At 36.0% G+C, this 26,346-nt stretch overlaps 1 protein-coding gene across 3 annotated transcripts in view; it reads left to right on the top strand.

Annotated features, from left to right (window-relative positions):
• The first annotated feature begins 564 nt into the window (after window positions 1-564).
• LOC137573262 (uncharacterized) overlaps window positions 565-26,346 on the top strand; it is a 73,840-nt gene continuing 48,058 nt past the window's right edge. The window contains exons 1-3 of one of the 3 annotated variants that reach the window (XM_068285141.1): window positions 565-784; window positions 1,028-1,336; window positions 19,449-19,499. The gene's annotated coding sequence lies outside the window, so the exon portion shown is untranslated. Of the gene's footprint in view, window positions 1,337-19,448; window positions 19,500-26,346 lie in introns of all 3 variants that reach the window. The other 2 variants (XM_068285142.1, XM_068285140.1) reach the window with 2 other exon arrangements.

Genomic DNA, 26,346 nt, shown 5'->3' with positions numbered 1-26,346 from the left:
CAAGCAATTCTAAATACTCTAATTTAAAAGAAAAACAGGAAAACTTAAAAAATCCCAGAGTAAGACGATGGACAGTTCAACGGTCATTGTCAAATTGTTTAATTATTTAGAAATTATTTATACAAATTATTCTCTCAGTTCTTGAGCTATTTCGAATGCTTTTTGGAAAGGCTTCTTATTGCTCTACAGAGAATCTGATTGTTATTTCAAATATATAGAAATCAAACAAAAAACATTGGTTCCAGCCAAAAACAAATATATTTAGATATGAAATTGATTCTTCATTGGGTTCATATTTCATTAATTTCGCACAAGTTGTCCCACTGTGAGGCGATGCTCGCCCCACCACGGTGGTTTGACAGACATGTCCGAGTTGGAAGCAAATAGTGGGCAGAAACATAAATAATGGGTTTCGCGCATCAAATACTGGGAATCGAGGTCTGAAACAGAGGTTCGCAGCGGTTGCATGGTTAACAGCGAGCGCGTTCGATGCGAACTTGGCTATTTGTTATTGTTTTTCGTTGAAAAGTTGAAAAGGTTAAAAAATTGTTGTTTACCGTTAGTATTTTGCCGGCATTCGTTTGAAAAGGTTGAGCTGCGCGTGGTCTCCGTCGAGTTTCAACTTGCGTGTGTGCCGCGGATTTTACGTAAAAATATTTAATTCAAATATCGAATTTTGCTAACTAAACCATCGATCAGAATAATTCACAAATAATTTTGTTACACCAAGAAGTGAAAGAAAGAAAGAGAGAAAGAGAAAGAAGAAAAGGATCGTGAGATACGCGTAAGTGTGAGTGAGAGGAGACAAACGGCGTCATCTGTGTGTGTTTTTTTTCAGCGTCGGCATTTTTCACGTGCTTCCACAACGAAAAAGAAAATTTGTTGCTTATTTGTTTATGTTGGTTTAATTTCGGTTGTTTTTTTTTTTTTGGGTTTTTGTTTTCAAACAAAAATATAATTGTGCAAAATAAGAATTTGTTGAAAAAAAAAGAGAGAAGAATCAAATCAGTTTAATTTTTTCTATTAGTACCAACAAGTGGAAAGAAATACAAAACCGGATTCAATACCCACACACAACACAAAAACACACACACACACACACGCACACACACAGGAGAAACAAGAAGCTAAAAGAAAACCAAACGAAAAATTTGTTTTTTTTTCTTCTTGCTTCTGGTAGCAGCAGCAGCAGCAGCAGCCGTCGCCTTTGCGCACACGCACAAGCAGCGGCGCTGACGCGCAGCCTCAGCTGCTATTATTATTGTTGTTGTTGTTGGTGTTGGTGTTGGTGTTGTTGTTATTGCTAGGAAGTAACCAACAAGGAAAGCGTAAAAAGGTGAGTGCAAAGAGCAAAGCAGAAAAAAATAAACTAAGGAAGAATATTCAACACACACTCGTGGCCATAAGTATTTGGATTATTCGCTAGATATTTTTTAAATATTTTTCAAAACAAATTTTAAAAAGAAAATTTAATACAATATATTAAAATGTCAGCGTAGTGTTTCCTCTCTAAAAATTGTTTTGTCCATAAAATCAGCAGAATGACTAACTAAAAAATGTTGAATTTCGTTGCTTGATTTTAGTTTTAGTGATCATTAGAAAAGATATTGTTTTGTTTGGCAAAACTATTAATTATTCTTTAAATACATATGTCTGAGTGCTTTTCCATTGAAATTATTTCAACCTACTAACCTTGTTCTTATCAAAATATCTAGCCGAACCAAAGAATTGTTAAGGCTCTGCGACAACTCATTGGGCAAGGCCAAAAACTCTTGTCCGATAAGAATTCCAGAAGGGTGTGAGGAAGGAAGAGAGGGAGAGAGAGAGATAGCGAGATTTATTATTAACCAAAAATTGATTATAATCAACAAATGAAGGGCATAAAAACTTGGCTTTAGTATCGGATACTTAATAGTGTAATGAAACTATAGTCAGATGAATCGATTAATTACAAGCTGTAAAAATTTAAAATTTTGCATATTTAAGATCGTAAATTTGGCTATTACATGTTGCTAATAAAGTAATCGGTTTTATGACAGTTCTAATGAAACACATTAATGTTGCAATATTGGATTATGTATTCAGTTTATTGATCTATTAACTAAATTGAATTTCCTGCCACAATTTTTGGGAGTACGTAAAAAGAAATTGCCTTAAATAAGGCAAATCAGTTTTTGAAACATGAATTAATTAATTAATTTGTCCATCACCGCAGATAAGAAACTTGTTACACATACACACAGATCATTCTTATATTCATTTAATGTTTATTTAGTAACAAATATTATGTTTTTAGTTCACGCCAAAAACGAGATTCAAGAGCGAGAACAACAAAACTGAAAACAAAAATCTAATCAAACTATTGATAACAAACAAGAGAATGTGTGAGTGACTAAAAAAGACAAAAGGCAATGAAAAAAGTTTTGAAATCGATTATTATTATTATTATATTACTTGATTATGGCAATAAAAGTTCAAATTACACAAAACACCAAAAGTCTTAAACAAAAATCAGCCATCAAAACATTAAAATGAACAAAAATCATTAGGTTACCCAAAAAAGCAACAGCTAGACGTTATCCTTTACACAAAACCAAGTCTTTTTTAATACATACCTTAATGTCCAAGTATCTTTGACCTCATAAAAGGACATTCCAAATAATGGACATTTCTATGGATATATTCTTACTCACCAAACAGGGGAAGTCAAGAAAGGATTCATCAAATCAAAGTCAAACGAAGAGTTAATGCCAAATTTGAAACATTTTTATGTTTAATTCGTTATTCTAACTTGCCCCGACATCGTTTATTTATTTTGTTTTGCACTTTGTCTGAGTTCGATACCTTTTGCATTAATCCAATTTGTATTATTTTTTCTCTTTGTCGAAGTGCGGGAAAGGGGGAATGGACTTGGGGAATTTGGACTCTCTTTTCGGGGTGCTAATTCAATTAGCAGAACTGTAGCATATGCGGGCGCCTGGAAACCAAATCACAATAGCCCTTCCATCTCCTCATGTCTATCTGTCTGCCTCGGCACTGTTTAATGGATTTCGAAGTGTATTATCAGTTAACTATCGATGCCGATAGTTATCGATATCATCCGAAAAAAGTTCTCACCGTCTTTTTATTTGATTTCTGCATTGTTTCCCTAAGAAATTGACACGAGGATGCTAACTTTTTGCCAATCATTATTAGGTTTTTTTTAGGCATTATAAAAACCAAACTAAGCCAAACCGAAACCCTTTCGCTCTTTGCTTTTGCGTATATTGATCTGTATATTTGTTTTTCTTTGACGGTTTTTTTATCCTCTCCTTTCATAGCTTTTTGTCTTTTGTTTTTTTTTTTAGCTCATTATGTCAACTAAGTTTATGGCCAGTGCAAAAATGGTAGAAAAAACAACAAATGAGGTGAGAAGTGTGGAAAGGTTGAAAAGAAACGACACTTTTTTTTCTGTTTTCGCCTCTACCTGAGGTCAGTTTGACCGATTTTCATTTGATTTATGCTTGTCGCCCCATTAGTTGGCATTTTTATAATGTGTTTCAGTAAAGCAGAGCAAACTGCAGCAGCAAAAAAACAGCAAGTGAGAGTTGTTTAAAGATTCCCTTTCACATGGGTAAATGTTCTGGGAATCTTCAGCATTTTGTGTGTCGCTTTTATTGAGAGTTACACGGTTCAGTCACAAGTATTAGTTAACTGCAAAAGTCGTTTTGGGTATTATAAACGAAATAGATTGGATTGAATGCCGAAGTTTTGCAATAGTCCTTGTTATTTTCTTGAAAGTGGCAAATTAAACTAACCCAATTCGGATGAAATTTACCAAATCAAGTATAAGCCTTGTCAACGTGCGTCCTAACTGGACACTAAAAAAGTTAGGATATATCGTCTCAAACATTGAAAAATTCTTTGATTAGTCGTTGACTTGATGTAGATTAGGCTAAATCTCGAAGTGAGTCAAAAGTGTCTGCAAAGGAAACAACTTCTGTAAGCAGTCAATCTTTAGTAAGTCCGTCTCTATAATCGCACAGAATATAATTCCTCGGAGAACATTAACTAGGCTTAAATCTGTCTAAAGCAGTGGCTATTGTTAACTCGAGACTGCTTTAATAACCAAGCTTAGAAATCTTAGCATTAAAATGAAGCCTGTTCACTGTCTTGTATCTATTCATTTAGACTCTCCCAATCGATCGTTTAATTTGCATTAATAATAATCGACATTAATTCTTTTAATTAAAGTTACTTTTCAATCAATTCGCCGCATCTTAGCCAAACAAAAAAAAAATCTTTATTTCCCTCTTTCTCGTTGCGTCTCCTTTTCTCTGCCTTCGTTACTCCGTCCCGCCGTAGCACCAGAAATTTTCGTTATTAATAAGTTTAATCAGTGTCACTAAGCAACGATAAATGATTGCAAATATTTATTGCGGCTTCTCTTCATTTCTCTCCTCCTCTCCACTTAAAGTGTATTTAATTTCATTCACATTTTCTTGTTTTTTTTTTGCATGTTTTTGGTTTTGGTTCTTTTTGTTGTTTTCGTTTATCTTTCGTCTTTATTGTATTCCATTCCAAATAAAAAAAAAAAAAAAATTTATGGCTTTCTACATATTTTTATTAATCAGACATTTGTTTTATTAAAAAATTGAGTTTTGCCAACTCTGATTGCAACAAATTACATTGAATTTCATTTTAGAAACATTTAATTCCATTTCTTTGCTTATAATTATAGAAATCAATTACGAATGATTCAGTCCAATGGGTCTATATGAACTTAACTATATATAATATTTTCATTTTTTTGGTCGATAATAAATGGTTTTGCATTACTTTATGGATTGATGAAAGAAAGCCAAGTAATTCAATGGAATTCATAAACATATATCCATCTATACTCGAATAAAATGAACTAATTAATATGTAGTAAACTTTTTTTCAGTTTTTATTTTTTTTTTTTGCTGCTGATTGGCCGTTTTCTTTGTCTAATGTATTTTTAATTGGTGAATTGCCTTTCCTTGAAGACTGAAGACTGAGGAGAAATGGTTATTGGTTATGCGTGGCAATTATATGCCATGAGAGGCCCTTAATTAGCTCGTGTGTTCCCCTTCATTATTTGCATCGACTTCTTCAACAAAAAACACACACAAGAGCTCGGCTCCCATTTCATTTGTTCGTGATTTTTACGAATTTATTGGTTTTTTCTTTGTTATTGTTGTTGTTGTTTTGTTTTTGTTTTTAAGAGGGGTCATATCCGCATTATGAAATTTGCATTTTGATTTAAATTTCGCGTATTTTGCGAGTAATTTAAATCGTTGGTTTACATTTTTTTTTTCATTTTTTTCGCCTCTTTTGTGGTTTTTTTCCTGGTAATTTGGAAAGTGCGATATCAGCAATTGAAATTGGTCATTAGATACCTACACACATACATATATACATATGTATGTATCTATCGTTTCATGTCATTATTTAAACAAATCTGCAATTTGATTTAACAAGTTTACAAAGTGTTTTCTTAATGAAATGGGAGTCTATCTGAGTCTCAACTGAGACTATACTACTTATTATGTAAATTAGTCGATCTTATAATTAATGCTCTGTAAATATGAACATTTTAATTCGGTTAAACTGACTGGAGTTCATTGTATAAACCAACACCTACTTTCTTGGTCTAAATTAAGTGAGTTTGGCATTTAAGTTTATCTTTTTATTCACACTTACAATTAATCTCTTTATTAGATACATAATCTAATATAGTATTCTTTGATTTTCATAAGATTCTGTTCAGTTATTGAATTAAATATATAGTTTAATTAACTTTTAAGTGATCTTTGGTTCAAACTGCATTCCAATCAACTATGGACGGATAGAAAGGATAGTCTGGAGGATCTGGGACACCCCCAAAATATAAAAATTTGGAATAATTTTTAATTTTCTGAAATTTTGTATACCCCTTTCAAAGTCTTTCGTATCTCTTTATCTTTAAAACTAATGAAAAACAAAACAAAAAATCTTATTTTTTTAAACATCCCTAAAAAAACATTTTCTTGTATGTCAATTCTACAGGAATCACCCATACATCGATACATATAGACATGTATATAATCAGACTTTAATCAGTTAATTTGGCCTGTTCCCCATTTTCGATTCCGAATAAATTTGTCTGTTTTCATTTCCAAATAAATTTAATGGCTTAATTCAATTTCAAATCTTTTGGTTTTCAATCAAACATATGTATATCAATCTCATTTTTCAATTCGAAAACATTTTATAAAGCATTTAGGACTCTTGCATAGGAAATGTGGAAATAGATGCCTATTACATTTTTCTTTTTTTTTTTTTTTTTTTTTTTTGGAATTTTTCTTAATCTAAATTTCAATTATTCCTATCATAAATTTTGTGAAGAAAACAACTAATGAGAATTTTGTTTTTGTTTTGTTTTTTCTTGGTTTGCAAATTCATCAGCGAATGACTCTGAATCTTTATCATATTTTTGCCAATTTCTTTTGAAATTCTCATTTTGACCGTTTCGCAAAGTTTCGGTTTCCCAGTGCTGATTTATGGGTAAAATGTGCCGTCGTGCCTATTACCTTTTCGGTTTTGTTTGTTCATTTTTGTGGCTCTGTTTTTCCTCTGGTTTTTCATCAGTGTTTTTCCTCTGGTTTTTGTATTTTTTTTCCTTTGCTGTTCAATTGTGTGTGCCCATTGCTGCTGCTTGGTGCTAGTTGCTTGGGTTTATTTCTTTTCTTTTCTTTTCTTCTTACTTTTTGGCTTGAAATAATTTTTATATTTAGCTGCTGCTAGCTGCTGGCCTCGGCACTCGGCAGTCGGCACTCTGGGCTTGTGGTTTTTTGTGCGTGCACTTCTTAAGGGGGAAAAAACACACACACAAATACACACACTTGGACCCCAAAGAGAAAAGAAGACGAAGAAAAAATGCACAGCATTTCGTGCGAATGATGATGATGAAGACCATGATGATGATGATGTGAGAAGTGTCGGTTAAACTGGGGAGATGGATGTGGATAGGATGTGAAGTGATGCTAAAGGAGGGGATCAAGCCTATATAGTGTATATATGTATGTATATACACACACTATATACACATAATTGCAATTTGCAATGCGGCAATTTAAGATAAAAGAGTTTATAAGAAGGAGCATGATTAAAGCTTTCTGATCTGAACTTTATCGATCAATATTAAAAATTTGCCAAGACTTACTAATTAATAAGGAATTCCCGGATTATAATTCATGTTTTATCGTTAAGAAATATCGCAGACAAAGAACATTATTTGGTTGTTCGTTTTTGGCTTCAGACACTTTTTTAAGGTTACTTTTAGATCGTTATTGATAATAAATCATTATTTATTTCTTACTCAGTTACTTTTTGTGTGCATATGTGACTCACCCTGTCCTTCTTTTTATTGTTGTTTTTGTTGTCGTCGTCACCATGTAAAAAAACAAAAAAAAAACAACAACAATAACTTGAACCGAATCTGAACTGAGAAAGTTATGCCTTTTGCCAACTCTTGTGTTGCCTCTGTTTGTGTGTGTGTGTGTGTGTGTGTTTCAAGTTGTTGCCACAGCTGTGCAACACGTGTGTGCCACAGCAAGCACCACCAAGGAAAAGGAGAGGAGGACGAAAAGGAGCCCGCTAGAAGGGCGAATCCCATTTATGTCGCCTTGCCTTCCCCCCTCACCCCTTTTTTGTGTATGTGTGTGTTTTTTTTTGCCCATGGAGTGTGCACTCTGACGACAATTCCACTCGCTCCACCTCCGCTTCACATATTATTATTTCTTCTTGTGTAATTAAAATAATAATGCGGTGTTGGCGGCAAAACTCTCCTATGCGTCTCGAGTGGGCGTGGTAGAATGGATAGGTGTGTGTGTGTGTGTGTGCGTGCGTGTGGGTGTAGGTGATGAGAAGAGGCAGGGAGGGGTTGAAGGTGTGAATAATTTTCGGTGCCACATGTGTTTGCTGGCTCTCGCAGTCAGTGCAATTGTTTGTTCTTGGTTTTGGCATTTGAATGAAAAAAAAAAAAACAAAAACACTTGAGAAGGTGCGGTAGATGAATACGATGATAATACTGCGGATGGGGCCCATCTAGCCCAAACTGAAATCCAACTAAAGTCGAGACACCACAAATATCACACATACGCCCCGAAGTACAAAGGTCGCCAAATTCATAATATAAATACTTCATCTAACATTTTGATCCTGAGATCTGTTAAAATAATGAGTTATATATTCAAAATCTATCAGAATGCTAAGTTGTAAATTTGTCAATAGGTGCACATACACTCATGGCCAGATTAATAGGTATGACTTGACTCTGATTTCAAAAATGTTCAGAAATTTTAGAATTTTTTGTAGGATAGGATGGATTATGATGCTCACTGTGGAAAGCGTACAGATTTTCGATCACATTAACATCCTTATAAACATTGTTACAATTAACAGGACTTTTAGCTTTTGATTTTTTAAAAACAATTTAAAAGTGCCGAACTTTTTAAATTAAGATCACATAATTTTCTTAAAAACAATAATAATAAGTTTAAAATTTCTTCTAGTCTCTGTGTTATTTTTTAAAAAGAAAAGCATTATAATATTTCAATAACTGATCAAATTGAGAAATTCATTCGAAAAAGAGACAGCAGACAGTGAATATTATTATTTTTAAAGTTATCAATGATTGAATTGTTTTTGTTAAAGGGGACATTGAACTTAACATTTTAGTATATCAAATATGTGTGTATATATGTATGTACATATGTGAATACATTTTTATCAAATTATTAATTGATAAAATTTTAATTTAGAAGTATATGCATACATCCATATATTCATATGTGAATGCTTTTGTTCATTTATTATTAAATTATGCCAATTAGCCGAGCAGCCATCATCTTTATCTTTCTGTTGTTGTATGTATGTATGTTGTCAATGTTCTCTAGCCAAAGAAAATTCGAAACTTGGTGTAGCTTGTTGTTCATGTAGGCCCGCCAGCTAAACAACAACACAACCAGGCAACAACCGAAAGCAACCGAAACCGAAAACATAATGGCTAGTATCTCTCTACCAAGCAGAGCAGTACAAGAAGTGGAGAAGATAAAGAAAAAGGAGTACGTAAGATTAATTCATGAGTGCCCCCTCATTAACATCATACAACAACCTGAACAACAGCCCCACACGGCAACAGCCAACAATGCCAGACGACTTTGACGATGATGCAGAGGCGAATGAAGAGGATGATGATGATGATGATGACGATGATGATGGGAGTGATGGGGAATGATGAGGATGGAATGGTGATGATGATGATGATGAAGTTGCTGGTTGCTGGCTGTTTGTTGTCTTTGGGTAAAACATGCGTCGCGTTCATCGTCGTCGGCGTCGTCGTCGTCGTCGGCGGCATCAGGAATTTGTTTAACTCTTATATACACATACAGGGAGAGAGAAACAAGTAAAAACCGGTTATTTTTGCATAGATACATATATAAAGTGACATTCCCCGCCATTAAATTAGAAATGACGACTATCAAATGCTCTGCCAAGAAAGAGAGAGGGCAAATTTCTTTAATAAAAGGCTTTAAATTAATTAAAAAGAACACTAAGTATATCTTTGAATCTACATTTTGGAGACTATTCCCATTTTCTCTGTTAAGAGTATTTTTGAGAGGGTATTTTGGGTTGACATTATTTTATGCCCTGTTTGGCTATTCTTTGCCAACCAAACTAAAAATTGTCAATCAATTGGCCGAGTCAACATTCTCTTTCTCTCTCTCTTTATCTACCACTCTATCTTCTATCTCTCTCTCTCTCTTTCTCTCTTTAATTTATAGGATTTTCTAGTGAATTTTGCTTCCGCATTTAGTTAAACGTTTTTGTCACGCCCCTTGTAACTGACTGACTCCCACTCTCTGATCTTTAAATGGTTTATTATAAAGCAAAGATTTATCCTATGAAGTCTTTTAAGATCGACAAACCAAAAGATTGTATATCTATATATATTGGTCCGCCGATCCGATGGTAGGCCGATCTTGGTCTTGGTCTTTCATTCTCTTTCTCTCTATCTCTCGTTATCTGTTCTTTTCGTTCCTTGGTTCGTTGCTTTTTGCCTTAAGCCACAGAGAGGTAACTTTGCTTTCCCCTTCTCCGTCTCCTCCTCCTCCTCTTCTTGGTTGTCTTCTTTTCTCTCACTTATATATAACAGGTCCCAAAAAGAACCAAGAGACGGCGCTTAAGTTGTGATCTCAACTTCAGCCAGGAGAGAGAAGGGTGGGAAGGCATAGGGAGACAAGTTAAGTTAGCTGAACTGGAGTTCAGTAGGAAATTCGTTCTGTGTTTGGAAGGAGACGGAAAAATCAAGAAATGTTCTTTCCACAAAGGCTGAAACTTTGCGTATTTATTAACATGGTTAATTATATTTATTACAAAAATAAGGGTTTCAAAGGAAAAAAATGCAGAAAATATCGCGAGCTTTTGTTTTAAACATTCCTAGCCTTAAAATAAACAACTGCATTCCCTTCTCACTCACACAGCTCCACCGCCACCCACCTTACTTAAAGTCAAGGAAAATGCGGGGTGTGTGTGTGGAGGGGGTATTAAAAGGAAGAACCGATTTTGGAAGGCAAATTGCCAAAAAGCTTTTTTGTCGTTGTTGCAGCTTCAAGTGCAGCCCAGCTCCAGGGCCCACGCCCCAATGCCTAACCTCATTGCCCCCGTCCCTTTTCTCTCCTCCTTTTCCATTCCTTTCCTCTTTGCCAGTCTTTATGCAAATGCACGTGAAAATATTCAAAATATTTCAATTTTTTTTCTTCTTTTCTCTCCCTCCCTCTCTCTGTCTCTCCTTCTCTCGTTTTTGCTTTCAATTTCATGCCACTACGACACCACTCCAATGCAGCGATCCATCCTCCCCGACTTCACTCCACTTTATCTCCATCTCCGTCTACCGCCTCCTCCGCCTCCTTCTCCACTCTTAAGTTGATTCAACGTTCCGATCCATCGTTGTGAGGGGCTGGGCGACAGTTTTCGATTATTGCGCATACTTTCGCCCCCGTCATCGGCATCATGAACCGCGCTGCTGCTCCGAGTGGATGTGGGAGTGAGTGTCTGTTTTGTTTTGGGCTTCAAAAAAATTTGTCAATGCCTGAAAAATGCAACCAACCTTCTATTTGCCACCCATTTACCTCTATCTGTATCCTCCACTTCTTTGAAGTGCAGCTTCCACACACAAAAAGAAAGAAAAAAGTATAAAAAAAAAAAGAAAACAAAAATTGGAAAAAAAAAAATGGACGAAAAAAATAGGAAAAAGGAAAATATTGAAGAAGAAAAAGAAGCAGATTATATTGACAACGTCAGCGGCAAAACTGAAAGAAGGCAACCAATTGTGAAAGAGGAGAGGGTGGAGGGGCTCGTGGCGGAGGTGCGGTCTGCTGTGTTGAGGGGTTTTGTGGGTATTACATGGAACCAGAGTTCCCAAAAGACCCCAGCACCATCGACGGCCTTTTTGTGCAATGAAGCAAAACGACGACAGACGATGGCGAAGCCGCCTAAACTGAACACAGCTGAAGTTTGGGTTTGTCTTTTTCGCTTCCCTATATACCCTTATAAAATAGGTATATTGAGTGCCTCATTCAATATACTTTCGGCAAGAACCTTCAAAACTTAAACCTCAAACCTGAAAAATAAAAACAAATCACAAGACTAAGAGTATAGAGGAAATATGTGTCATTATTTCAGTTGAATCTTTCATTTTGTGTAATAAAGTAAACAATAATAATCTCTCCTCTCCTCTGAGTACTCTCTCTCTCTACATCCAACCAACCATTTAACCAACATCTCTGTGTAGATTTCTCAATGAAGTTGCGACATCTTCACTTTTATTTCTTCTTTGATCTATCGATTTATTGTACTATTGATATGACTCTACGAAAAATGCAATGATATTTCGATTTTATTTAATCCTCTTCCTCCTTCCACTCCCAGCCATTCCTCATCTATAAAAATAATGAAGATGAAATATCTTTCTATATTTATGACTTATGGGGAAAAAAATTTAAATATATTGTCGTTTACTTTTGTTGTTATGAAATATTCAAAGGGAGATTTCTTTATGAGTTTTTCGAAATGATCATTTCATTCTTTGATTGACATTAAAAACCCTTTGGAAAGTCGATGGGAGCAGGGGTTGGAAGTGTTTTCCTTACAAAATATATACCTAGTTTTCAAAACAAAGAATAAAATGGGGCAGTATGGAATAAGAAGGACTAACCGTGAGCGGGGGGGGTTTATAGAGGGAGAAAGACACCTTAATCATAAGACTGAAGCTGCTGCTGCATGGCAATTGGCAAATAAAGAGCTTGTCACATTTGACATTTCGCTGGAGGTTTTATGGCAGGAGAAGGAGCGGCCAAACATCGGGAGGCCCAAAAGACAAGAAAAGACGAGGGGAAACGACAAGGATGAGAGAAAGAGAAAGAGGGGATAAAGTGAACCATACTTGGAACGGCCTCAAAAACGTGCATTGTGTGGTGAAGCGAAAGGGTGACGGGTAGCAGAGTGAGGGCGGGGGGGAGGGACAGACAATAGTGGTGCAGGTTTGCGGCTCACTCATTGGGTTGGCCAATAAATATTTTTTGACTTGCAACAGCTGTGCCAGGATTGGGACCAAGACGGTGGAGCTTTTGGGGGGGGTTAAGGATTGCCTTTTGGCTTTGGCTTTGTTTTTTGTTTTCGATTTTACCTCCCCCGCCAGCAATTTTGCATTTTTTTGCCAAAAGCCAAAAGTATCGAACTGCCAACAATGTTTTGAGGTTGGTTGCGTTTGTTTGGGTTTTGGTGGCAAATTAAACGTTTTTGTTGTTACCACTCCTTCTCTTTATCTCGTTCTCTCTCTGCCTCTCTCTCTTTCTGTATCTCTTTTTCCTGACATATTAGACAATTTTTGCAATGAAAAGTAAAAGTTTATGGTTTAGAGAGAAGAAGACGAAACCGTCAAAAGTTAAGCAACTGTAATTGTCGGCTCGAATCGCGTCCATTCCGCAGCTCTTCCTCCCCCACCCGCTTACCATTCCTATCCTCAAAGACAAAGAAATTTCTTTGTTCGATATTCGAAAGATAAGCAAAACAAACTAACCAAATTATTTATTGGTCACTAAGTCGACTTGGTGTTACCTTAAATGAAATAAAATAATGGATTTGGCATTATTTCCTCACCTTCGATTTGATTAGTTGACTGACTGACTCCACTATATAAAGGGTATATCTCTTTGCCATTCCTTGATTTGTACTCGATCCATATATACCCGATTGGGTTTTTTCTAGGGTATAAAGAAGCTTATCGCTTCGCTTCGGCTACTTTTGCTTATGATTTGACTTTATTTTTAAAATTTTAACATTACTATTATGAATTTTGTTGTTGTTATAATTTTTGTTATACATTTGTTTATTTTTTTTTTGGTGTTTTTCGAAATTTTTTTTGGTTTTTCTTTCGAATTTGGTTTGGAAATGTGTTTATGGCCTTTGGTTAAAAATGGATAATTAAGCCAAGCAAAGAAACTACAAAATTTGAATCAAATGAGTTTCATTTTGCCATATGTTGTTTTCGTTAATGTTTAGGCCTCTTTCCAGGTGGTTGACTCAGGTCAGGGTTAGATACTCTTGTATTTAAAGACAATGCATGTTTATTTATTAGTTAGTAAGAGAAAAATCAAATGTGTTAATTAGGTGACAAAACATCAGGCAGAATGGCCAAGAAAACAAGTTGAAATATGTTTGATTTAGGAACTAAAAATTGCTCAAGCTTAAAGTGAGTGAACATAATACATATTTATGTATTAGTTGTTATTTCTTTTAGATTTTAACAAGTGTAAATATCTCATCTTTGAGAGAAATATCAACTCCTCCTACTCAACAGATCTGTTATAATTGGCGAACTTAGAAGAATGAGAAACTAATTGGAAACTTATTTCATTCACTTACTTGTATAATCCATTTAAAACTTATAGAGAGCGAAAATTATTTGCAATTTTTCTTCTTCTAAGAAATTACAATTTTGACTGTTTTTGTTGTTGTTGTTGTTTGCATTTTGAAGGAATCGAATTTGTATCCAATGGGGCCAAGGGGAAACAAAGAGCAAAGCTCATGTGAAAACGCAATCAAAGGCTGTTTATCTTGAGTGCCCAGTCCCAAAAATGAGGGTCACACACACGCACACGCCCACACACTTACACACACACATAGATAGAAAAAATGGCCTTGCCCTAGGACCTTTATCCCCCTCGTGTCCACAACTCGTGTTGAGCATTTTCATTTACATTTTCAATAATAATTCCCTACTCACATTCGACTTGCCTTCATGCAACGAACAATATACACACACACACACTCACAAACACATACAAATATACGTATAAATAAGTATCTTTGGGGACGGACTTGGGACCCATAATTTGTTATTGTGTTTGTTAAAGACCAGCTCCCACTCCTGCTTTCCCTCGTGCACCGTTAATGTCCCCCGCCCCCACCCGGAAAACATTTATTTATTTATTGCCTAGGAAATCGTTTACAACCAAGCAAGTTACATACATAAGTAGATTCAATAGTGCAAATTTAGGCATTTGTTTCCTCTCTGAGATCAGATCAAAATGGTTGCAGCCTACAAAGGCGACGACCCATCATTTGGCTAACAAATTTCAGGAGCGAAATTAAAGAATCAAATTCTGTTTTATAGGAGCCATTAAATTCATCTCAATAACCTTTCGAAAATCCTGAAAATTTTAATTGTATCAACATTTTACTTAGAATTAGATCATTTGTTTTCAGTTTTCATACCAATTCAGCCCCTTTGTCTACGCTCCTGTGTTCTTATGTAAATGTGAAAGGAATTGTTATAAATTGTCCAAAACCTTTTTCTTTTTATATATACATATGTATGTGTATATATATTTATTTTTTCCTTGCCTTTTTGATAGATATGCCTTATTTGCTGTTGTATTTCCCATCGCTTCAAAAGGCAAAATGAGAAAAGGGAGAAGGAAGGAATTGAGAATAAGGGCGAAGAGGTAAAGAGGAGGGGAGAAACGGAAATCTTTTCAGATATTGTATCTTGTCAGGCTGAACGACAACAACAGCAACAATAACACTAACAGCATAAGCGATTTGGTTGGCCGTTTTTTAAATCCATCCATAAGATAGATGTTGGCAACAGTTAAAAGAGATTTTCCTATACATATAAAAAGCATAAGAAATGTATCTGAAAAGTGTCTCAAATGTATGTGTGTGTGTGTGTGGGTCGAACCAGTTAAACAGTTAAGAGTTAAGAAAGGAAAGGAAAAGCCAACCTGAAATACCACTGAACCGGTTAAGAACATTATATGTAAGTGCCGCTGAGTGGGCGTGGGGATTTGGAACAGTTAGCCAGATAAATGACCACATTTGATACAAGTCAAACTTCTCTCTGGTCAATCCCCCAATCCCCCCCCCTCATCTTGGCCAACCACTCGCTTGGCGATTTATCAACAAGACAACTGTCCAAAGAAAAGTCACAGCTGACAAAAAGAATGACCAAAATGCAAATTATTCATAACAGAGGGACACAAACATCTTGTAGCTACTACCGGAATATATGTGGGTGGCAAGAAGAAGAGAAGGCCGTCCTTGTGGCACATACAAAACGTTAAATTAATGTTAAAATGCTGTCAAGCAAAGCGTGGCAAATTTTTCTATCGCCCCTCCGTAATACAATTCCACCTCGTTTTGATTCTTGACTTAAATTCTAATGGTCGCTGGCTTGGAAATCCACCCACACCAATTCTCCTTCTGTTCTAGCTCTTTGCTTCCTCTTTCTTCTGTTTATTTTTTCTATCTACAAAATAAGACGTAGGCACATATTAAAAAATGATTGATTGTCGTTAACAAACTGATACCATAAATACTTATTTTTTGAAAATATATATACAAATTTCAACCAGAGGGGGCAGGGCTGATTGACCTCACGTTTTTCCAAATGCCCGACCCTCTAGTTTTGAAGATGTTTTACCAAATCAATTCTCTTATTTCGATTTCAAAAAGAACTAAGAACTATAAGATATAGAATGAAGATTCTTGTTTAAAGGTCTTGTTTGTGCCTTATATGTGTATGTATGTTTCATTTCGACGTCTTTCATCAGGTCAATAATTAAATGGCTCATCTTGTATTATGTTACTTGAAATTTAATTTGTTTGCATATAGAATCCAGTCGTGCATATCAGGCAATTAACTCCCATATATGTATAAGATGTAAATATTTGATTTAAAAGTCCCTTTATAGTGCTTCCCCTTTTAGTTTGGCTGCTGCCGCCGCCAGCCCTTCTTGGTTGGTTCCTTTCAAAGGCACATTGAGCCAGCATCATCATCATCATCGTCGTCATCATCATCATGGTAATCGTCATCATCATTATTAATTAAACACTTAATTAAAACTGCAGCGGGGCCAAAATGCAACCAACCATATGATGGGAACATCAACGGCTGCAATTTGATGATAGAAAAGGGGGTTGTGGCGGCATAACAAATTGATTAGATGATGTCGATGAATTGAATTTATGAAATATTTCACACAAAAGGCACAACACCAATATATGTATGTATTTTGGATGCTCTCGATAATTGTTGGTGTTAATAACTATGAAAAAGTTACGCAAAAACTTTCGATTTTTATTCCATTCAACACGATACCAAGCGAAAAAGAAAACCCTCAACACTATCTAAACCAAAACCAACATAGACGAAATGTATATGCTAAACGATTATACCTATATTGAGAGCAGACTTGTGCAAGACGTTGGTTTGAAGATAAGATAATGCAGCAGTATAGTTACTGCTGGAAAGGAACATAATCAGAAAAAACAGAAAAAGATAATGCAGCAAATATTTGTATAAAGTGTTTGAAATGTCAACAAGAAAATTTTCTAATGATTAATATCCTCCTGCTTGTAGTTAGCTTTCCTGCTGAACAATAAACGATTGACTATTTAGCGACTATTCACAGATAGTTTAATTCGAACTTGATTAGAGTTACATCTTTTTTTTTTTAACTTGTCAATCTTTTGAAACAACAGTGTCTATCTCGACTTACGTAAAACAATAATAAAAAAAACTAATAATAGACTTGTTAACAAGGTCTGTCTGCTTCATTTTTTAGGTTCTACTAAGCGATAAGAGCTTAGAAAACAGTTGCTAATTTCTGCCTAAAAACGCGATAAGAGTATGAAAATTTCCCAAACTTGATGACTTTGTTGAAATGACATACAAAACTGATAAAAGGGAGAAAGGGAATATTGTTATTGCCTGTAGTATATGGAGGTGAAAATTATTCATCATCAGAGAATAACTAATATAAAGTCGTAATAATGATATTGAATACAGTCAGTCTTATAAGTATTTGTCACATAGTCGGTGACTCTGCTACTTTATGTGTTAGTTGGGATTTTCGGTAAGCTGTGAAGCAAAAACTTTCAGGATTATCTTTCGAGGATTTTTCTAAACGAATGCAAGGACACTGAATGATAGAATAAGGTGATCTAATTCCATTGACTTTTCTTTCATACGCTATAAAAAAGTTTTAACATTTTTATTTTCCATTTTTTGCTTTTGTAATGTTTTATGATTTGACATTGAAATAAGCTGCCAAAAATGACATACTAACACAGTGACACACACACACACACACAGCGTGAAATAGAGTGGAAGAGGGAAAGGGAGTTATGGAGAGGGAGAGACTAAGATACAAGCTCATTGCAATTTTCAACTTAATTTTCTACTGCATTAAAAGCCAAATGCAATTTTCACTTTTTATGTTTTTAAATATAACAAACACAACGCCCGAATGGCTCACTGACTGGGCCAACTTATACATATGTATGTATACAATATCTGTGTGTGTGTGGGTGAGTGTCTGTGTGTGTGTGTGCACATACTGTTTGTCTGTTTGTTCGTTGCCTGTTTGTTTGCCTTTCTTTCACTCGGAGTGTGTGTGTGTGTGAGTGTGCTTGACTTGCAAACATTGCGCATACGACGCGTATGGCAAAAAAAAAAAAAAACAAAAAGTAAAACAAAAACGCCCGAACCAACGAACGAATGGAAAAATGAAAAGTCTTCCATGGTTGTTTTATGTGTGTGTGTGTGTGGAAATTGTGAAAAGCGTATTTGGAGCAGAAAATGTAATGTCTGCTTCACTCCTCCATCTCTTTGAAATTCACCCACCTCTACTGCTTCTTCTTCTTCTTCGTTTTTGTTTTTTGGGTTTTAGTTTTCGGGCCGCCTTCACTCATCTTCTTCTGCTTATTATTTATGTGCATCGAATTTAAGGCTGTTGCCATTTTTTTTCTGTTTCTTTCTTTCTTTATAATATTATTTATTTAATTACTATTTATAATTTTTTTTTTTTTTTTGCAATTAACAAAATCTCACGTGATGAACGAAGCGAGTCTCGGCCATTCAGAGTCCCAGATAATCGCAATATCACTTGCTAACTTTCTTGCTTGGCCCTCTCGATAAGATTGGCAAATCAATTAATTATAACAAAAACAAAAAGGAAACGAAGAAACAAGAAAAAACGGAAGCCACTTTCAGTAAGACAGATAAGATTAAGGAAAAGCAAATATAATCTATATATTAATAATGTAAGCTCTACATCCAACAATTTATTGCAAAAATTGATAATAAATGATTTCTGTCCATTAATTGTTTAAACTTTTTGTTAAGCAGTTTGTAAACTATTGCAAATATGTCATACTAATATCAATATTAATGGGTTTTGTTATATAAGTTTATAAAAAATCGTTGTTTTTGACTAGGTAAACCATTTGAGCGGAGTTGTCCGGCGCCAAAATGCTCATGTGTGTGTTTGTGTGAGAGTGAGTGAGATGGTCTCTGTTTGCAATAGAGATAATAATAGTTGTCGGCGCGACAACTAACTAACATACTTCACTTGTTTTTAGTGCTTAATATTCAGTTGACCTTCTCGTACTCATAAATGAAACGAAATTCTTAAAAAATCTTAAATTCTTGTGTTTATTTTCATATATTTTTATGAGTCTCTTTAAAATATTTGAATATTGGGCTTTTGGGCATGTCTTTTATAAGACCTTTTCTTCTAAGTTTAATTATTAGTCAATATAGTTTAAGTTACATACATAATTTGAAAACTTTATTTTAAACTTTGCATTATAATTACATGATGAAACCGGTTGAATTCTACATTCTTGTCATTAAAAGCCAGTCCAAATTAACATATCAAACCAAAGTCTGGATATGATGAGCGCCTCGTGCTAGTATATATGAAATAAGAGAATATAGAATAACTTTTTAAAGATATTTGAGGTATCTCATTAGTATATATGAAATTAAAATTTCATGCTTATTGTTTATTTTAACATGATTATTAAAAAGTCGCAATTGTGCTTTTGTTTTACAGATCATTAAGAAAAATCATCAAGGGAATGTAATTGGAAGTGGCTAATTGCAAGTAAGTGAAGTAAAATACACACATACGAGTCTCTATATATCTTTGATGTGCGAAATGATAAAAAAGAATCTTACACTGAAAAAAATATGAAATTTAAGATAGAGTATGATTGGTTAAGTTGCCAATAAGCCTAGACAAAGTCATGGGTTGTTTGAAGTTTTTCTAAATAAGACAATTGAAAATAGTTAGCAGAGATATTTCTGCATGTTTGTCTTTTTTCCAGTGTTTCTAGGTATATAAATGAATTTTTATACCATACACCCATAGGGTGAAATGGTATATTAAAGTCGCCAAAATGTATGTAACAGGCAGAAGGAAGCTTCTCCGACCCTATAAAGTATATATATTCTTGATCAGGATGAATAGCCGAGTCGATCTAGCCATGTCCGTCTGTCCGTCCGTCCGTCCGTCCGTCCGTCCGTCCGTCCGTCCGTCCGTCCGTATGAACACGCAGATCTCGGAGACTATAAGAGCTAGAGCCACCAAATTTGGTATGTATACTCGTGTAGTATGCACATGTTCAGAGTTAATTGGAATTTCGGCCACGCCCCCTTACGCCCCCAGGAATCACATAAAACTGTTTTTCTTAAAAAGTATAACAGCTAGAGACATCAAATTTGGTTTATATACTCGTTTAGTTGGCGAGCAGAAACTAATTGTTTAAACTTTTTGCCACGCCCCCTTCCGCCCCCGGAATTTACATAAAACTGATTTTCTTAAAAACTATGACAGCTACCGACATCAAATTTGGTATGCAGACTAGTTTAATAGACGCGCAGAAACTGGCTATTTAAAAATTTTGCCACGCCCACTTCCGCCCCCGCAAATCAAACAAAACTGATTTTATCAAAAACAAACAAAGCTAAAGTCACCAAATTTAGTATGTATACTGGCTTAGTATTCGCGCAGAGTATATATATTTTCATATTTTGGCACGCCCACTTCCGCCTCCATAATTAAGAAAAAACCGATTTTCTCCTGTAGTTTTTTGACTATCGCATTCAAATTCGGCAGACTAATTAATCTTATCTATTTCTACAAAACTACCAAATTTTATTGAAATCGGACTAGAAACATGCAAAATATGCGTATGAACGTATTTTACTACGCGGTCCACAAGGCCAGAATTGGCCGTTGGCTAGTAGCGGCGCTAGAGTGCTCGTGTGTTCGTAGAGTGAGCGAGATAGCACATACTATGAAACATGTAAAAACAATTTAATAGACATACATATGTACATTTGGTTTTCGAAATTTAAAAAAATTTGTTTCACCTGGTGTATGGTATACCCGAGTCGACGAGTCGACTTACTTGCTTCATTTTTTTTTTTATTTTTTGTGTTGTTAGCAATAATAATACTTGATGTAAATCGCATAACACGACAGCCAAGGCAAGGCGAGGCAAGGCGATGGCGATGGCGATGGCGACAGCTTGCTTGACTAGCTCAAAGTCCAACAATAACTATATACAATAAGAGCAACAACAGCAGCAGCAAGTCGTCTAACTTGTCAGATCGCGTGCCAAGAAATAATAATGAAGAAAAATCGTGTTACTTAGGCCTGACTCTTGGGTGTTGGGGTCTGGTCTTTGGGTCTCTGGGCCCTGGTCCCTGAGGTTGGCTCTAACTCTCTCAGACTGAGCAGCACAGCCAACACTTTATATGCCTAATAATCATAATAATAATAGCAGCAGCAACAGCAACAGCAACAACAATAATAAGAACAACTACTGCAACTTCTTTACCACCGACGCCAGTCCTCTTTCCCCTTTTTTTCTCCTCTCCATACACCGCCACTGTCATTCCTTCCCCACCTCTGGCTTTGACTACTAATTAGTTGGTGTGGTTGGAAAATCCATTTCGTTGAGAACATTTCAACTACAACTACAACTTGACATTGCTGCTTTGAATGGCTAAATATATTTATTACTTATACATATATGTATATATATACATGTATACAGGGTGTTTGCACATTTGTGAGATTGACTTTGTTTCTTTTAGTATACTCTTAAATTTGCCTTACACATTCTTTATTAATGCGTTTTTAAATAATTACCTTCCCAGTTAATCCTAGACAAATCAGATTCCACAAAAAGTTTAGTCTATCGGTTTGTGTCTTTGTCTCGACTTGTCTGCCTGTGTATTGCTTTTTAAGCCTCTTCTCAAGAGTTCCTTATCCCAAAACAAAACCAAATCGTCTTAAACATTAAGACTAAAGCAACAAAACTCTTCTAGACCTAAGCCCAAGTTGAGCCTTGTTGAGACTCGGCAGACATCAGGGAACAATCGACCCACCCAGCGGCAGAATGAGAGTTTGACTGTTATGGAGCCGCAATTTCAACCTCAAACTAATGTTTTCCACCTGAGCCCGCCAAAAACTCTCTCACACACACACACGCAAAAGAAAAGAGAGAAGAAAAAACAGAAATTCAAACCAACAACTTGTAACAAATGATGTTGTACGTCGTAATTGCGAACCGCCGCAACATGCTAATTAAAAGCTACTTTACCAGCCGCATTAATATACACAAACAGCACCGCAAAAATCATGCGTTAGGAGGGTTCCGTTCCGTTGTTGCTGTCTGTTTGGGATTAATGAACATTTACAAGAGACTGTCAAGCAGAAGCATCAGGAATAGCTAGCTAAACAGGAGCAGGACCACAACCACGAAGCAGGAGCAGGAGCAGAAGCAGGTAGCAAAGCCTCCCAATTGAGCCCACGCTTCTGTCTGTCGTTGAATGACAACAATTTGCATTTGTTTCATTTGAGCCAAGTGAAAGAGAAGGAGCGGAACCATTCTACACTTTCAAAAATTAGTCTCTCAACACTTGGAATTCTTTCAATCAAGTCAAATTTTTAAGTAACTTTTATAAATGCGAACGAAATTTATAAGCCATAAGAGACAAATTGCCAAGTAGATAAAATTAGGCATTATTTAGTAGACCAATTATGCAGATACAAGGTTAGGCATAGACAGTAATTATTCTCGATCAAAATGAAACATACAATCTGACTGGAAAGGTTTGGCGAATGTTATATCATAAGGTCAGGCATCTTGAAAGTATCTTCATCTACTTGTGGGATAAGGAAGGACAATACAACTTAGAAGTCTACCCAAACCTTTTCTAAGCCTCTTGAGGTTTCAGTCAAACTAAAAAGACTAATTTTATTTTCAAATAATCAAGTTTTTCTCTCAGTGTTTATAGCATATCGCATCCGTTCCGAAAAGAATGATTGCTGGACTGGGTGGAGGGTGGAGTAGATTGTGTGTGTCTGGTTCGCTAACCGCAGACAGACGCAAATTTCAACGGGGCTGAGGGATAACAACGACAAGTGCCTGGATTCCCTCACTCTCTTTCTCACCCTACCCCCGCTTTTTTGTCGCTATTCCTGTGTTCTGTGTCCTGTCCGTGTGGCATCATTAAAAATGTCTTGATAGGTTTTGTGGCTTTGATTTTCATGCGTTGATGTGGTATTCCGCTGACTATCTTTGTTTTTGCTTTTCCTTTTCCCCCAGCCCTCCCGTTCCAATACTATGTAGGTATTGACAGCTGCTGCTGCTGTTGGTAGATTTTCCAAGTGGCGCATTAGTAAAGAAAATTTTCTTTTTGCAATGCCGAGTTAATTGATGGAACGGAATTGAGTTAGTCTAAACAAATTAGACTTGACAAAACGAGAATGATGATAGAAAACTCAACTAAAGTTAAAGCAGCTACAAAGCTTAATAGAAAGGATATTTAAATTTTGTAAATTTGGGCTGTTTGGGGAAAGTTCATTGTGTCTCTTGCAGTTGACAGATTTTTGGCATCTGGCCATTTGGTCAGCTGGCTTATTAGCCAACTCCTTGAAAAGCCCTTATGTATCCCAAACCTCTGTCACGCCTACCATGGCCACCCGTTACACCCTTCTACTAACCCATCCTGCAGTCAGCCATAAATTATGCAATACTTTTTCGCTTCTTCATTTGTGCCCCTTTGGCAGCATCTCGCGTAAAGTGTCAAAGCTTAAAATTGTTCCAACTGCCACCCCCCTTAGCCACCTTCCCCATCACAACACATCGTTACTCCTTTTTTTTTTGTGCTTTGGTTCAACTTTTGCAGCCTTTTTCGCGATGTACTTTTTGACAGTCATAAATTTGCCTTCAACATGAATTCGACAGCCAAAAAGCAGCAGCAAAGGAAAAACAGCCACCGAAATAATTTTTCTCTTGGTTTTTCTTTTTCTATCGCGCTTATAACTTTTCCATAAAGTGTGAAGTGACTAAAAGCGAGTGGTGCAGGGAAAGCGGGAATCCTGAAGAGGAGACGAAGGAGGTGTAGCTGGAAAAACTTAAAGTTCAAAATCTGTTAAGCGGAATGAAAACTTGCTGTGTACTTGCAACTTTTCTACCCTCTCAGTCTCGCAGGCTCGCTCCGTTGGTGGGCCACTTCTTGACTGCTAGTTCTGAGTCCGATCTAGTCCGAGTTACTGTTTGGCTTTGGCAATTTTCTCTGTTTATTTTCCACACTCACAAACACACACACAGACATATAAACAAAAAGTTTTCTCCCTGCCTTCTGTTGCGATCTTTTCTTTTGACCTTTGTGGCCAGTGGAAATGCAAAAACTACAACATAAAAGAAAAGAGAAAGAAAATAACTAAATAATAGTAAATACACAGATAAAGGGAGTTGTACCTTGAATTCAATAGTTTGTACTACCAAAATAAGTTGGATAAATTAACTATTTGTTAATATTGCACTTAGTTACCGACAAAATGTCTGGAAAGTCATCTGCAAAACTTGTCTGAAATAAACCAATAATCTTTTTCTTTGTTCAATTATGAAATGTTCCTTGAATATTATGAAAATTTCTAAAAGTTTTTATATTGCCATTTTCGTTCCGTTTGAATAAGTTTTTTTTTATTTCAATATTTCTTTACTAAATGTGGGCTGAAATACAACTTTATGCCATATGTTGGCAGTCACACACACACACACACACACACGCACAAATACTCACACACTGAAGGACGAGAATATTGCCTGCCATCTAAAACCGCTAATAGTGTCTGCGGCTCAGAACTTTATTTCATTTTTCCTCTTCGTGTGTTTTTTTCCTGTTGTTTTTAATGAACTTTACGAACCATTTACCATTATGAGTGGCAAAGTGAAGGAAGGACCAAGAGCAAACAAAACAAACAAACAAACAAACAAACAGGCAAACAAAGTGAAATAGGGCCAAAAAGCGAAACTCATTTCAAAGCTATTAGACGGAAACTGCAACAAAAGGCAAGGATACTAACAGAGTGTAACGAAAACTATGCCACCAACTAGAGATAAGAGCGTGAAAACAAAGCAAAAAAAAAAAAAAAAAAGGAATATGCTAAAAAATGGAATCCTTCAATAAACTAGATCCTTCCCATGTTGAAAGACAAAAGAAAACCTTCTGCATATACATAACTGGGAAATTCTTCTTTAAGCAAAACTTGTTCTTATATTTTAAATGAGTTGACTTACAATTTTAACAAGTGCAATAAAAATCAAGGATAATATTTCAAAATAAACGCTGATTAATGCGTATTTTTGGTGTTTTTATGAAAAATGTCCTTGCTCACGCTCTCATCTCGAAAAAGCGAAGCAAAGGAAGTAACCAAAAGCAATTTCAACTATAATTTTTACTGGCCTTATTACAATTCGTTTTCTTTTGTTTCCAAATTTTTTTGGGGTTTTTGCAATTTCTGCAAAAGGCGTTCATGCGTTACACCCACCGCCATCACCGCCCCAATTAGATGAAGGGGCCACTCAATGTAATGAAGGTCATTAGAAATATACTTACATTTAGTTTGAGGGTCTTTTTTCTCTCTCTCTCTCTCTCTCTCCCTGTCTTTTTGGGTTCCGCACACGCACACAACTCATTTGCACTTTACGTTTTGGCCAAGTTGCTGTACTGCAAGTGCGTAACAAACAAACATTGATAATGAAGTGAAGGGACGGGAATGGAGATGGGAAAGGGAAAGGGGAAAGCGCCTATATTGATGAAAGGGAAGATTAGGTCGGGAAGGGGTCGAAGAAACTTTCTTGTCTTGGCTCAATTGTTGCCAGCTTTGGGTCATTAGGTGACGCTTGCTGCCTGGCTGTCCCTGTCCATGGTCATTGGTTGGTAAAACGTAATTAGTCGTAGTCGTCGTCGTCGTCGTCGCCGTCGCCGGTCGTCGACGACCGTGATGATGATGATGATGACATCAAAACATGTAAAGTAGGGCGCTCGACTGACCCAAAGAGATTCGCCCCTCATTTCGGCCCCCAAGTCATTGATGAGTGAAAGAGAGCGAGAGTGAGTGAGAGGCAAAAAGAAAAATGAGAAAAACTTGGTAATTAGGATGTTTGCGATGCCAATAGACAAGCACAAAAACAAAAACCAACACACACACACACAGACACAGACACAAAATAAAAAAAAAAAGGGGCAAACGTCTGTCGAAGAACAAAATGGCAAGAAGATAGAAGGTAACTTTATTCAATCCCCACCCAATCCACATTCCATTCTCATGCTTATCCCATCTTCATCTTCATCGTCGTCGTCGTGGTAGTCGTCGTCTTATTCTTGACTTGGCTTGCCTTACGTTGTCTTGTCTCGACTCGTCTTGTCTGGTATTTGTAAATTAAGTTGACATCTTAAGTTTAACTTTTTTAATTAGATTTTATCATTATAATCAAGTCACACAGTGGCAAGCAGTCGGACTTTGACTCCCAACTACATCGACAAGCGACCAAGGACAACTGACGACTGCCGACTGTTGAGTCGGTGTCCTTGGTCGCTTGGCCCTTTTCATTCAATTTTGTGCAATTGGTTTAATTACATTCTAC

Source organism: Drosophila tropicalis, unplaced genomic scaffold (assembly GCF_018151085.1).
Source record: "Drosophila tropicalis isolate 14030-0801.00 unplaced genomic scaffold, ASM1815108v1 contig_4, whole genome shotgun sequence".
Lineage (NCBI taxonomy): Eukaryota > Metazoa > Arthropoda > Insecta > Diptera > Drosophilidae > Drosophila > Drosophila tropicalis.
Note: the sequence above shows the minus strand (reverse complement) of the source record. Positions and strands in the feature narration are given on the sequence as shown.